Source organism: Equus przewalskii, chromosome 13, assembly GCF_037783145.1.
Source record: "Equus przewalskii isolate Varuska chromosome 13, EquPr2, whole genome shotgun sequence".
Classification (NCBI taxonomy): Eukaryota; Metazoa; Chordata; class Mammalia; order Perissodactyla; family Equidae; genus Equus; species Equus przewalskii.
This window is the reverse complement of record NC_091843.1, coordinates 17,932,692-17,946,637: the sequence shown is the minus strand read 5'-3', so window position 1 is coordinate 17,946,637 and position 13,946 is coordinate 17,932,692. Positions and strand designations below refer to the sequence as shown.

The window sequence follows — 13,946 nt, the reverse complement described above, 5'->3', positions numbered from 1 at the left end:
ACAGCAGCTTCATAAAACTGGCTTCAGGAAAATGAAAGCTGCTTATACCTAGTGTTTGCATCTGGAAGCCGGCCTCTCTGAGCTCATTATCCCAGTCCATCCATTATCTCCTTCACCTCAATCCACTTGCCCCAAATCTCCCATCCTAATTTGGTTGTGCAACTCATTTCTTTATTTCCCCCTAGCTAAAGTCTCCTAAGAAGAGAGTGCTGGCAAAAAAGCTGAAGAAATTTAAAGAATCTGAATGTTCTGTCTCCTTTATATATTCTTTATGCTCTTATACCTTTTATGGGGTTAGAAGCCTCGCACGGAGCGTAATGAGTTATTCAGGGCATGCAGTGTTATTGGGCCTGGGTGTAATGTAAATGGAATTATTTGCCGTGGAAATACCCAGTCCAATCTCTTAGCAAATTGCAATCCCTGAAACTAGGTCCCTTTGGAAGGTGCTTAAATAAATGTATACCTTGTTTGAGAGATTTGCAGCAATTCAAGAGACATATTGGGGTCTTTCTAATAGGAAAATAGGTTGGCTCTGCTCTATTTGTCGTAAAGTTTAATTAGCAATCATTTATCAGAACCTGTTAATTGCCCGATTGTTCATTGTTTGACAGGCTAGATTCAATCACCAAAACACTTCTCCCAAACACGCGAGCTATGTGTGGGGTCTTAGTTTCCAGTGAAGACACTGAGCCCACTGCTTTCTGAATTGAAGGCGCAAGATGTTTTGGTATATAGTTTTCCAAGGAAAGGATCCATAGCTTTTATAAATTTACAGAGGGATCCATGGCCCCCCTCAATGTTCAGAACCACTGGTTTAATAATGAGAAGCAATAAAATCATAACTGCCGATACTTAACGAATATTTATTTTATGTTCAGCATTATTCTAAGCATTTTACCTATTTAACTTATTTAATCCTCACAACAACACTATGAAGTAGGTACTCCTTTATACCCATCTTGGAGTGAGGAGATGAAAACAGAGAGGTTAAATAACTTTTCTAAAGACACACAGTAAGTGGTAGAAGCCAGATTCAAACCCAGGTAGTCTGGCTCCAGAGTCCATCCTCTGCAACCACTAACTCTTGTTACTTTCTAGGAGACTTCTGGAAGAGAACTACGCATCCCAATAATGCAGCTGAAGGCTCAAGGGCTGGTAGAGTTCAGAGATCATCTGGGTCAGTGGCTATCAAATGTTTTCATACTGTACTGGACCCTATTTCATTTTCACCTGCAGTGCCACGTGTCCTTCACGGCATGCTGGTACACAAAACAGATGAAAGCAGCTCTGAGAAGAGAGAAAGAACAGGAGTGTATGCCGTGGTGTGAGTGTACTTGTGAGCGTGTGGGAGAGATGTACGGGTAAGGATGTGGGATGAGTGTGTTAAAGGGCTGCTCCTTTGCCCTCCACGGTGCCTCCAGGTCATCTCTACCCAACCCAACAGCTCCAGAGAACCTAATGTGAAAATTTCTCATGTTGTCTTACCCTCTGTTTTACAGGAGGTAAAATGAGGCAGAGAGAGCCGGTAGCTGGGTATGGGACCGGCTCCTGGTCCTAGGGCATTTCTCTCTCTCTGCCCAATCTCCTTGTTGCAACCAGCCACCGCCCAACTCATGGCCAAGGGACTGTTACCGGTCAAGGACAAACACACTCGCATACAAGCCCTCTAAGCCTCTCCCTGGATGTTTGAATACTTCTAACCTTCTAGCTGGCTGGGGACAGTCACCAGAAGGCTTTCTAGGGCAGGACAAATGGAAGAAAAGGTTTGGGGTGGTTTGGCAATGTCAGGAATGTCAATGGCCTATCAATGTCAATGACAAGAAAACCTTCAGCTACAAGTGGTGGAGTCAAGGTAGGGGGGCCACCTAGAAGATTCCCATACTTCTCAAGTCAAATCACACTGATCATCTGCTTTGAGTGGGACAGCCAGGAAGAGGAGGAAAGATAGCAGCTCTTCTCCTGCCAGCCCACAAAATCTGGTGAGGCTCATTCTTCTAGACAGAATGTGTCTGGGGATGTCAGACCTACTTACAAGCCACAACTGTGCTGTCCTGCCTGCCACCTGCCTGACCTTCTGGGTTTGCCATCATGCCTCTTTGCTGCCTCAGCAGTTGGTAGCTGGACCCGTCTGAGATTCCAAAGAACAAGCTCTCAGAAGAGCAGTGGCTTGATTTAAGTCGGGAGGGGAGCACTGTGGGGCAAGGTGGGGACCAGCAGCCACAATGCTTTCCGGCATGTCCGCATGATGCTGAATGATGGGGTGGAGTTTCTACTCATAGCAATTGAGGAAAACCCTCACAGGACCACAGTGGGGAAGGGAAGCTGGGCATTCTCATCTGCCTACTCTCTCTTTTCACACTCAGGGATCTAATAAGACCTGAATTTGATCAACTGTTCATTCCAGGGAGCATGTTCAGGGTGCCAGGCACTATGCTAACTGCTGGGGGAAAATGGAAATAAAGCCAGTCCTCATGAAGCTTCCAGTATAAACAGCGAGGTAAACTTAAATCAGATAAAAGTACAGTTTATAATTGGAATTGGTAATAAGATTAATGAAGAAAATAAGGAGCTAGAATATATAGCAGAGGGTCAGATTGAGTCTGGGGGTGGGGCAGGGACGGCTTCTGTGTGGCCCGTGATATAACCGAACTGAGGTCTGAAGGTAGGTAAAACTACTAGGAGAAGAGGTGGGAAAAGCATCCAGGTAGAAGGAACAGCAAGTGCAAAAGCACTGAGACTACAAGGCATACTTCTTTATTCACCATGAAATATCAGTGACTCATTCATACATACACACACATACTCATCACCTATTGTATCGCACACAATTTATGTTTTCTCATTTCTTCTTTCTCAAGGTGTTGGAGAGGCAGACACAAACATGGAACGGAGTTAAATGAAATGGAGGTTATATATGGAGCATAATAAAGACATAAGGGAGGCATAACTGAGGATGTTGGCGAGTCAAGGGAAGTTGATTGGAGGAGATAATCCTGGCCTAAGATTTCCCAGACAAAGCGAGCGAGGAGTAAGATGATAATCTTAGGCAGAGGGTACAGCGTCAGCCAAAGCTTAAATGTAGAAAACAGTCTACTACCTACCTATATAGGCAACTGCCAGCATTTCTGTTACTGGGAGGGACATTGCAAATCATGGGGTAGCAGATTAGACAGGAACAATTTGTACGACATCCTCGCACGCAGTTATTCTTTCCATGAACGTTTACTGAGCTTTTGCTACAAAGTAGGCCCTAGGGCTAGGAGACTGCGCAAAATCAGACTTGGTCTATGGCCTGGGGATCAGGACTCACACAAAGCAAGGACTCAATGAAGTGAGGAAGACGACCCAATAATCAGACAGATGGGAGTTAGAGAGATGACTAGGAGTAACAGCTGGAAGCCAGACTTTGTAGATCCTATCAAAAATGTTGGTCTTCCTTCTCAAAGCAGTGAGAGGCTCTCACAGGGTTTTAAGCGGGGGTTTTAAACATGTTCAGATTTGCATTTTGAAAAGATGATTCAGGGTGCTGTGGGGGAAGGACATTTACTCTCTGACTCAGACACCCGCTCCCTCTCCCCGAACCGTATCTGCCGCGGCAATTGAGGAGAACCACAGAATCCACTCTACAGTACCATGTATCCACGCAGAAACCCTAGTAGCTTCCACTAGCTCTCTTTGCACTTGCAGCCATCTCGGGTTGCTACCAATGACGCCTTCCTGACTGCCTCTGAGGCCAACTGCAATGTCTTGGCAACAATTATATTAATATCAGAGTGAGGAATGAGCTGATGGAAAGCTGTTCATCCATGTAATGAGGTTTCAGTTGTGTTTTAGAAATGTGTCAGATAATTTGGTGAGAGGCAGCAGAGTGTTTTCTGTGTCAAGAGACGGGGGAGGTGGAACTCAAGTTCCTTGGCGTCAACCGCAATGTGAGAAATGTCATCTGTATGTGAAACGCTCAAGGCAGAATGAGCAAATGTGAAGGGAATAGTGACAGTGAGAGAAGCCCAGGACAAGACGTGGGTGTGAGAGGAAGGGAGAGGAGTATAAACATCATAATTATCACCTAATAGTGATAAGCACTTATAACGCATCAAACATCATCTATGCCATCTCATTTAAACATGACAGCTCTGTGAGGTAGACATTAGCCTCATTTGACACAGGGCTCAGAGAGGTGAATTCAAATCCATATCTTTTTAACTCCAAAGTTTAATTTTACAATGACCTCATGTAATGCCCATCCATGGATAAAAAAGCCCTTAGTCAGCATGAGTTTTGGTGTGGAATTGCAAAGTCTATTTTATATAAGGGACGATGTACTCGAAGCCAGAAAGGAGAACATCTTCCCCACCAAGCTTAGGTGAATCCCAATAGTGCATGTTCCTGTGTGACGTTAATGTGATCTGAGATAGTCATCTGGGCCAGTGCTCCCAAGTGTGGGACGTGTAACAACTCTTAAGAGGCACATGGGGCCCCCATTGAATAAAATGGAGTCATACAGTGATAAAATTCATCCTATTTCAACCCCTTCAATTTTCCCTATTATATTAAGTCCGTGGTTGGCAGCATCAATTGTCTTGTGGAATCGTCTGAGGAGCCTTAGTAAATTCCCAGGCTCAAACCCCACCTCAGAGATGGATTTAATTAGTCCTGCGCAGTGCTTCTCGCACCTTAATGTCCTGCAAACCATTTGGGGACCTTGATAAAATGCAGATTTGGATTCCATGGGTCTGGGTGGGGCTTGAGAGCTTGCATTTCTAACAAGCTCCCGGGAGATGCTGAGGCCCCTGGTCAGAGGACCTCACTTTAAATGGCTCAAGTCTAGGCTGCAGCCAAGGTTGAGAACCACTGCTTTAGGGAGGCAGTTTGAGTTTGGTGCAATTTATTTTCTTCTACAGTTAAAAAAATTATCAATTAAAATGAGTTATACATGCACATGGAACACAAATCAAACAGCAAGCAATGACTCTCCTGCTCTATTCCTAGCCACCAGAAGCAAATCCCTCTACAGAATCAAATATTGTCAGTCTTCCAGAAGGATCCTTGCACATACAAGCATAGGTGTGTATGTGTATCTAGCCTTTAAAAAAACTACAAATGACAGCATTCCGATCACGCTGTTCAGCACTTTACTTTTTCACTTAATATATCTTGGAGATGTTTCATAACTGTACATAAAGAGCTGCCTCATTCTTTTTTGTATTGTGGTAAAATATAAAATGAAATAAAATTTACCATTTTAACCATTTTTAAGTTTAGAGTTCAGTGGCATCAAGTACACTCACATTATTATGCAATCGTCACCACCACCCATCTCGAGAACTTCCCAAACTAAAACTCTATGTCTGCAAAATGGAGCTGGTTAATATTTAACTGTCCTTTTGAACAAAGCGAGAGCTGGTCTTGGGGCCAGAGCTTTCAGTGGACAGCAGTGTCAGCCCAGAGTTCACTTTGTGCTCTGTAATCCCTGTATTTCGTTTTACAGTTACTCTGTTTGTGATAAGAAACACTAATTTTCCACTTAAAGTAGTTTGCTTTTTAAACAAATCTAATTTCTGCTGAAATAACGATGCCTGGTAAGTGTTAGTGAAGGCTGCCCCTGGCTGGACCACAAGATGGGAAAGCTGTACATCAGGAAGAACTGAAGCACAGGAAGCCCCCTCCCCGCCCGCCCCCTTTCTGAGCTCCCAACTGACTTTTATCTCCACACACTGGGCAGTGAAAATGGCCTTCCCTTAGGGCCTCAGGACTTATACCCAAAGGCAGTTTTTTCTAAGGGCTCAGGCTGGTTTCTGGAAGTCAGACCACATAGCAGCCTCTCCTCTGTCATCCCTAACAGAATGGCAACCAAGAAGGAAGGCACGGCCCCTTAGGGGATTTTGTGCTCCCTGATAGAGACAAGGACCCCAACCTCAGCATTTTACAGGAGGTGACATCAGAGATTGCCCTTCTAGAGAATGACACTTGTCATGGGGGTGGGTATCTGGCTTGAGAAAAGTCAGAGAAGGACCAGCATCCCTCTCATATAGGGGGTTGCATAACAGATGTCGACTGAAGGCAAGAGGTGGATTCGCTGTGCAGCCACGGCAGAAAGGCTTGGAACTGGGCACCCACAGACCTGGCACAGAGGCCTGTGTTCACCACCAACCAGCTCTGTGACCTGTAGCAAACCATCTCACCTTTCCAAGGAACAGGCTCTTCCTCATCTGCCAAATGCTGAGGTGAAGATCTTGTGAGGATTAAAGGGAGTAGTATATGGAAGGATTTAGCACCATGCCTGGCACACTGTGAGTGCTCAGAAATGGAAATCTTATTGTCCTGGACTCTTCACTGAAAGAGAATTAAAGGAGGAGGATGTGGGCAAAAAGTGGGGTCCAGGGACCCACCGATGGTGACTGTCCAGCCAAACCAAGTAACTGAAAGAGGGGGAGTGTGTGTGACCGGCCTCCCAGTGTGAGCCATGGCAGGAGAAGTGGCATTATTAGATGGGAGAGAAATGATGAGCTTTACCCTAAAACGGAGTCCACAGTAACTCGAAGTGTAACTGGGCAGAGAAATACTCCACTGAGAGGCTGATGAAAGAAAACTGGTCTCCAAATGTAAGAATTCCAATAACCACTTACCCTCTCCCTTCTGCGTTTACTTTCAAGTAAAACAGAAACAAAGTATCTGGAAAACAAAGCTGCAATAGACACATACTTTTCTTAGAAGCCAACACGCTGATCCAGTGAATAACACTGGAGCTGTCCTGAGTGCCAGGGCACAGTGACAAACACGATGGAGGAGACCCTTGCACTTATGGGTGTACATCCTAATGGGTCCCCTCCAAGCCCTTGACTCTGGCCCATTCATCTTGTCCACAGCCAATCCCTGCTTTTTCTCTGAGTGTCCTGGAAATGCAGCGGTACCCAGTGATCCTTCTGCCATGCAGAGGAAGAGAAAATAGATGGTTTTATTTTCAGAGGTAAGCCCAAGTATTTGTTCGGAAGATCTCTCAATTGTTAGGAAACAGAAAAGATTTACACTTATCGATGAGGTGTCTTTCTGTGATGGGGAGATCAAACTGAGCAGAAAGGATAATGAGCGAAGGCCAGGGCATCAGCCGAAGCTGCTCTGGTCATCGATTGGAAGGTTGGCAAATGAGGAAGAGCAGTGCAGGGAGACGGGGTCTGGGAAAATGTCCTCAGCAAGAGCTGCAAAAGCCGATTGTGCACAAGAGAAAGACTTGTGCATGATCTTGCGATAGAGAAGGAAGAATTTAACAGCAAATGATCAGCCAGTGCATTATGCTGGTCTGGGGAGTGGATTTTGACCTCAAAAGAACAGGATTCAAAGGCCCCCTTCATCGCTTACTTAATGGGTACTCAATCTTACCAACCTTGGTTTCCTCAGCTGGAAAATGATGCTCACAGTATCTACCTCAGTAGGTTGGTTGGAGAATTAAGTGAAATGGTACACATGTAGGGGTCTGTAGAGTGCCCGGGACACTGTGGAAGTGTTATCTGTAAATGCATGCAAGGCTGAATGAAATGGAAGCAGAATTATGCTACTTTGGAAAGTAAGTAATTTGTGCAAGATCTCATAGGCATTAAAGGGCATGGTGTCCAAGATTTAACTCAATTTCTCCGACTTCTTTCTGTATTCCTTCCTGGTAACAGGCCAGTTGCATAAGTGCCACTTAGGAGGGATGACAGCACTTTCCTGACATGCAGCCACAATGCAGACCACCACTTTGTCTGACAGAATTCATAGGCCAGTCCTCAGGCTAAAATGCCAATTACTGAATTCTCTCACAGCAGTGAAAACATGCTTCATGATCTGTGATCAAATCCACTGGCTCTTAAACCAGGCTGAAAAGAGAAGGAAGGAAAAATGCAAAAGGGTTACTGTTCAAAAAGGTTAGGGATGGGCTGAGGGTACCTTGAAGAGACAAGAATTCTGCCCTGGTGCTTACTTCTGCAATATTCTGGTAACTAAAGTGTCATGGGGGGAAAGCCAAGCCAACTAGTTAAGGAGCTCAACTGCGTCCGGATAAGACGAGGCAAAGGAAAACAAACAGACTCACTGCCCAGGCCGGGGTGGGAAGGTGCAAGGAAAACAAACTGTGGGTGGCAGGTTTGTCCACATGTCCCATGGGGTGGCCCAGCAGGACAGGTTTTTCCATGGTTAGTCAGTAATGTCTTATCAAACCATCTTGGAGAGGGTGATTCAGGCAGGAGGAGTTTGGGGCAGTTGAGCACAGACATGAAGAACCTGTGTTCGGTCACACCGGCTTGGATGTATGTCCTGGTGGTACCACTTTCAGCTGGGTGCCCCTGGCCAAGTTTCTGAGCTCCGAGAACGTCATCTTCCTCTTCTCTAAAATAGGGAGGATAGTACTGGAACCCACTTGAGACTGTCGCTGTGTTAGGATTACATGAACTACTTAAATAGTCTCACACAGAGCACCTACTCAATAAAAGGGGGCTGTTGTTAATTATTAATTACTGTCATTATTTGAGAGGGATCTCAGAGCCAGGCACACTCAGTGCAGGCAGCTGAAGAATGTTTGCTTTCCAAGGGTCCTGGTGCTCCTGGCAGAAGCAAGTCTCCACCCAAGGGAAGTCTGAGTCCGTAAAGCAAGTTGAATATGCAACTGGGTACCACGGTCGAAAGAGTACAAGTGCTGGCATCTGTCTTTGATCAGTCCAGGACAGACCTCTGGAAAATTTCTGGTCACTTATCCCAACATTGGTCCTAACTCAAGAGACTTTGTATCGGTGGATTTAAGGCAGCGCAGGAGAATGTTTTCCTAGAGCTGAAAGAAGCCCCCTAACAGTCCGGTCAGCGCTCTGTCTTGGTGAACAGCAGCATCAGTGATTGCTTTTAATGAGGAAACTTACCACCCCAAGGGTAGTGTGGTTGCCTGCGCACAGAGAAACTGAAGAGAGGAGAAAGTTCTGGCTGGTTTGATGATATCCTAGAGAACACAACTTAAGTCATTTTCAACAACACGCTTCACTCACCAGCCTAAAGGTGAGATGCCAATAAGGACCCTTAGGTACATGCGTGGAGAGAAAGTAGGTTGGATCTTGCAATATAAGCTCCTGTCCAACTGAGTTCCCAGAGGAATGTGTGTTTCCTTGAGAATTTATTGAGGAAATATGACATAGAAGAGGGAAGGGGTCAGATGGATACAGTTAGAGCATCAAATCCTGATTCTAGCTGTGTCACCTGACTCGTCATCAGTTTCTACACTTACAGGGTGGGAGCGAGAGGCCCTCACTCATAGAAGGGCACAGGGAAAAGTAGCAGCAGCAGCGAACATTTCAGAGTACCATACACATCAAGCACTGTTTCGGCATTTTATATGTATCTACTTATAGAATGTTCACACCACCACTGGGGGGAAAGTTCAGTAATATTCCCATTTATAGATGGGGAATCTGAAACACAGAGTAGTTGAGAAACTTGTCCTAGGTCACACAGCTAGCAACTGACAGAGTCAGGCACTCTAAACCATGAGCCCATGCCCATCACCACTGTGATGGACTGCCTCTTGCACATGAGATAACATGAGGAAAACGCTTCTATCAGTGCCGAGTATGAAGGAGTAGTTAATAAATGTTGACTATCATTATTCTATCATTAGCCCCTAGTGCAGCAGATAGTATCTGCGAATTCTCCAGAAGATTTTAAGAATTAACACAGTTTGGGTTCTGCCTAGTATCCAATGTATGCTCTGGGTTAGGACTGATGATTTTCTGGGTTAGGACTGATGATTTTCATTTTCCCTTTGGCAAGATGCACCATTTTCCTTTCTCTATGAAAATATCTGTCATTTTCTTCAAAGGGCACTTTGAGAAAAGGAATCCCTCTAGAGCATTTTTCTAAATCTTGGTAAACAAGACACATGGAAAATGGTAAAGTAAAACCACCATTTCAATGAAACTTCACAGGCATCATCTCATTGGGTGACATCTTGTGAGAAGGGCAGGCCCAGTTATGTTGAATTGTGTATAAAGAAAGATTCCAGGGACTCAAGAAGGCAACCTGTCTGGTAGATAAGAGCATGTGCTCTTAAGTCACCCAGCGTGCATTCAGATCTGGGTTCCATCACTCCCTACCTGATGGCCTCGTACCCTCTAAGTCTCCTATTCCTTATTTCCAAAACACAGAGAGAGTCAGCAGGAACACGAGATGAGATTATCCAAGGAATCCTCTTAGTACTTAGTAAGTTCTCAATAAATGTCCACTGCCAATATTGCTATTATCATTACTGTGGCCCACGGAATTGGAAAAGAATTACTGAGAAGTATGGCCAGGATTCAAGACAAGGTCTTCACACACTGAATGTAAGTCTCTTTCTATGATACAACTTTCCTTACCGGCCCCTTCCTCCCCAGAAAATTATCAGGACTCTGGCTTGGCTCCTGATTCAAAAAATATATTGTTTTCAAAAGGCATCTGCAAATTGAGAACAACACAAGGGAACAGAACAAGATAAGGAATGCGTTAATAAAAGAATCATCGAGCAACCTGAGGATCAGATACAAAATCGGATGTCTCTTAAATCAAATAGGGCCAGGGCCAGGGCTGATACCAGGAAGGCATGACACACATTACAATGAAGAACACATAAGTGTGAGGAGAGACCCATAAAAACCACCAGCGTGTGAAATATTGCCAAATGCTGTGTGCTTGCCAAAGAGGAAGCGTCAGTAGGCTGGATGCTAATGCTCCTCGCTGCAAAGCAAATGGGCTGGGTGTTAATTAAAGTGTGTAAGCCGATTCTTGAGGTTGTTGCCTGGGAAAAGGAATCCTGCAGAGAAGTCTCTTCCTCTGATAGATTTCTTTTGGAACTGTGGATTTTCTGCAAGTGAAATTTTCCAAAACAAACACAGCTCCCTGCGTATTCCATGCTCCCCATTGCTTGCAGGGCTGGGTGCTTGTGAATAAGAGATACGTTGTGCTGGTTTCTATATCGCTGTCACACCGAATACTCTGCAAAGGGCTGGCACCACACGTGTACCTCACAGGCTATGGAGGGCAGCTCTTATCATTCCGTTTTACAGAAGAGAAATATGAGAAGAGGAGACAAGAAGAGACATGACCACAGTTGCAGAGAGTGGTAGAGCCCATAGAAATGCTTTGTACACCCTGCTCCCAAATATGGACCTCTTTCCATCCTATGAATGAATGACACCCAAAATAGCAAAAGATATGTCAGCAAAGCCTGGTGGGAATTTGAATCAGTGACTTGAGGAAGCAGGGCTGGAAGGGAGCACTCTCAGCTTCCTGCACTTGTACTGGCATGGCAAGTACCCCAGGCGTGCCTAAGATCAATATCATGTTTGGTCCAGAAGAGCTTGCTGGCATGTGTCACAGGCAGTGTTGCTTATTGAGACTGGTCAGCAGAGCCAGCCTGATCAGACCTTGCTATTTCTCAAGGAACTAAATCCACTTGATGTCATTTAGCCTTTTTCCCTGTTACCCCAAAAATGAAATCAGTTGCCCCTTGAGCTCTTGAAAACCCAGGTGACCCTTACTGCTGTTTTTAGACCAAGATGTTTGCCTTCCCAAGGGAGATTGAGTGGAGGTGTTGGATGAGAAGGAGAAAAACTAGCTGTCTTGATATCTCCTAATCCTGTCTATTATTCATTCGCTCAACAAATATTAACTGAGCCTGTTTTAATTGGGGAATCTACTATGCCCTGGGGACCCAATAGTGTCCAGCTGGCAGAAGACATGGAATGGCTCTACCCTCAGGGAACTTATGTTCTAGTGGGAAGGTAAACAATAAACAAGACGACAGAATTTCAGATCGTCATCAGCATTATGAAAATAATCAACACTGTGAGGGAGTGTAATTGAGGGTGGTAGTGGTGGTGGTGCGTCCATTTTAGATTCCGTGGTCTAGAAAGCCCTCTTGAACAGGCAACATTTGAGCTGCAGCCTGATTGGAAAGAGGGAGCCAAATACAGGAAAAGCCCAGGGGAACGTGTTCCAAGCAGAGGGAGGACCAGGGACACAGGTCCCAAAGAGGAAAGAGCAGAGGCCGCCAGTGTTGCTGGCTCACTATGAAACTAAGGGAGCTGGTATTAGGTGACATTGGGGAGGGGGCAAAGGTTGGAGTGATGAGAGGCCTGGTATTTGGAGGTTGGGTTTAATTCTAGGTAGCCACAGTGCACTGACCCAGTGTCTTCCTCTCTGATGTATTTGCTTTTGCTTCCATTGCTGGCTCTGGTGTTTTAAAGACCAGCTGCATTGTTCAGCTGCACAGTCTCTGAATTCTTAATGGCACAGACCACATGGATTACATATTGCTGACGGTGGGCTCTAAACATTCTCCAAATCCACAAGAAGGGGCCATTGAGGCCTGAGAAGTAGAGACCAAGTTCTAAATTAGTTCCCGAACATGGCAACAGGAGAATGAGGCTGTCAGCTTTGTTCTGCCTGGAGAAAGCCCCTTGACAAGTGGTTGTTCCTCACCACCTCTGTATACTCTGAATCTGGAACACCCTCAGCTAACTATGACCTCATTGATGTAAGTCAAAAGCATGGACTGGGATCAGCAAGCACTGGTTTGGCTCAGCTAATCTCCTTGAGCCTCAGCATCCTCAGCAGTATTGTAGGTAATACTGACACCTGACTCACGGGCTTGTAAATTGCCTCACACTCGTGCTTGTAAATCATAAACCTTCAAATAAGCTCTCACCATTACTATTTTTATCAGTCACCATAAACAAAAAGCCAACTCTCTGTCTCACTCTCTCTCTTCCTCACACACATTTACTTCTTTCAAAATCCTGCATAATGGTTTTGTAAGCTTTTTGAAAGAGGCCCTGAAATAGCACAGGTGATGACCAATGCCTGTATAATATGGGCTCTCTATACAGGTAATTCATTCCTAGCTATAGTCAGCAAGGGCAGAGGCTGCCTGCTCATCAGCACGTGGAGGAAGCCAAGACTCCATGGAGTGAGCACCATCACCATCTGCAGCTGCCCTCATAACTCAGTCCATGCAAGCACGAGATCTTCCAGCGTGGGCAAAGAGCTCCCCAGATACAGAGGAATGAGGTTCCCTGGGACCCGGAGCTGCTGGAGGCTGGTGGTGGACACAGCTGCAGCCCCAAGGACCCAGGGTAGTGAGGATGAAGCCAGGGGCAGGCTCAGAGCCTCCCTTTGAAGTAGCATTCCTACCCCAGGGCAGCAAGCACTGGTGAGAGCTGAAGAGAAACCCCCTCCACCCCAAAGTCTTAGCATCAAGCAGGGCGCTTACCTCCTTCCTCCTTGGTGCAGGGTGCAGGCTCCACAGCTATGACAAGGGGAGTCAGCACTCCTTGGGTGTTTTTATTCTGGTGGGGCACTAAGGAGGGGGTCTGAACTGTCACTGCCTCCAGTTATCCCATCAAAGGGGAGTGACAGCCAGTACAAGAGCCTCCTTCTCATCCCTGGCTGGGGCAGGCAGCCCCAACCCTTTTAGAAGCGCAGCCTTCAGTGTCACACACCTGAACACAATTCCTCCACCCCGTTTCCTCCTCTCCTGGCCTGCTGGAGAAACCTGCTGAGCCCCGCCCTCCCCAAGGCTTCTAGGTTCCTCTTCCAAGCCCTGCATCTCCGCCCTTCTCCCCCTCTTCCGTGGAGGCTCCCTGGCAGGGCTGGCCTAACCGGCTCAGGCTCCCAGAGAGAAGCCCAGGGAGGCTGCCTGTGCTGTTAGCTGGTGGTGGATGGCCTGGTCTCCACTATCTCAGCTCTGCCCGCGGGCCCCCACACTTTATTTTGAGATAGAGCCCTTGGGTTAGTTACAGCTAGAACTTGGGACTTTTGCCCAACTGTGGGGAAATGAAGAGTATTTTCTGGTGATTAATTTAAAAACAATAGGGATTTGAAGGCCAAGTCTCAGGAGATGGGTGCTCTGTCTAGCTGCTTCACAGGGCGACTTCAATCCAGGCCAAGGAGCT

The 13,946-nt window shown here is 46.0% G+C and overlaps 1 protein-coding gene across 1 annotated transcript in view; it reads right to left on the bottom strand.

The window, feature by feature from the left end:
• ATP10B (ATPase phospholipid transporting 10B (putative)) overlaps positions 1-13,551 on the bottom strand; it is a 286,689-nt gene extending 273,138 nt beyond the window's left edge. Inside the window, exon 1 of the mRNA XM_070569117.1 lies at positions 13,265-13,551. The gene's annotated coding sequence lies outside the window, so the exon portion shown is untranslated. The remainder of the gene's footprint in view (positions 1-13,264) is intronic.
• Between the last annotated feature and the right edge of the window lie 395 nt (positions 13,552-13,946).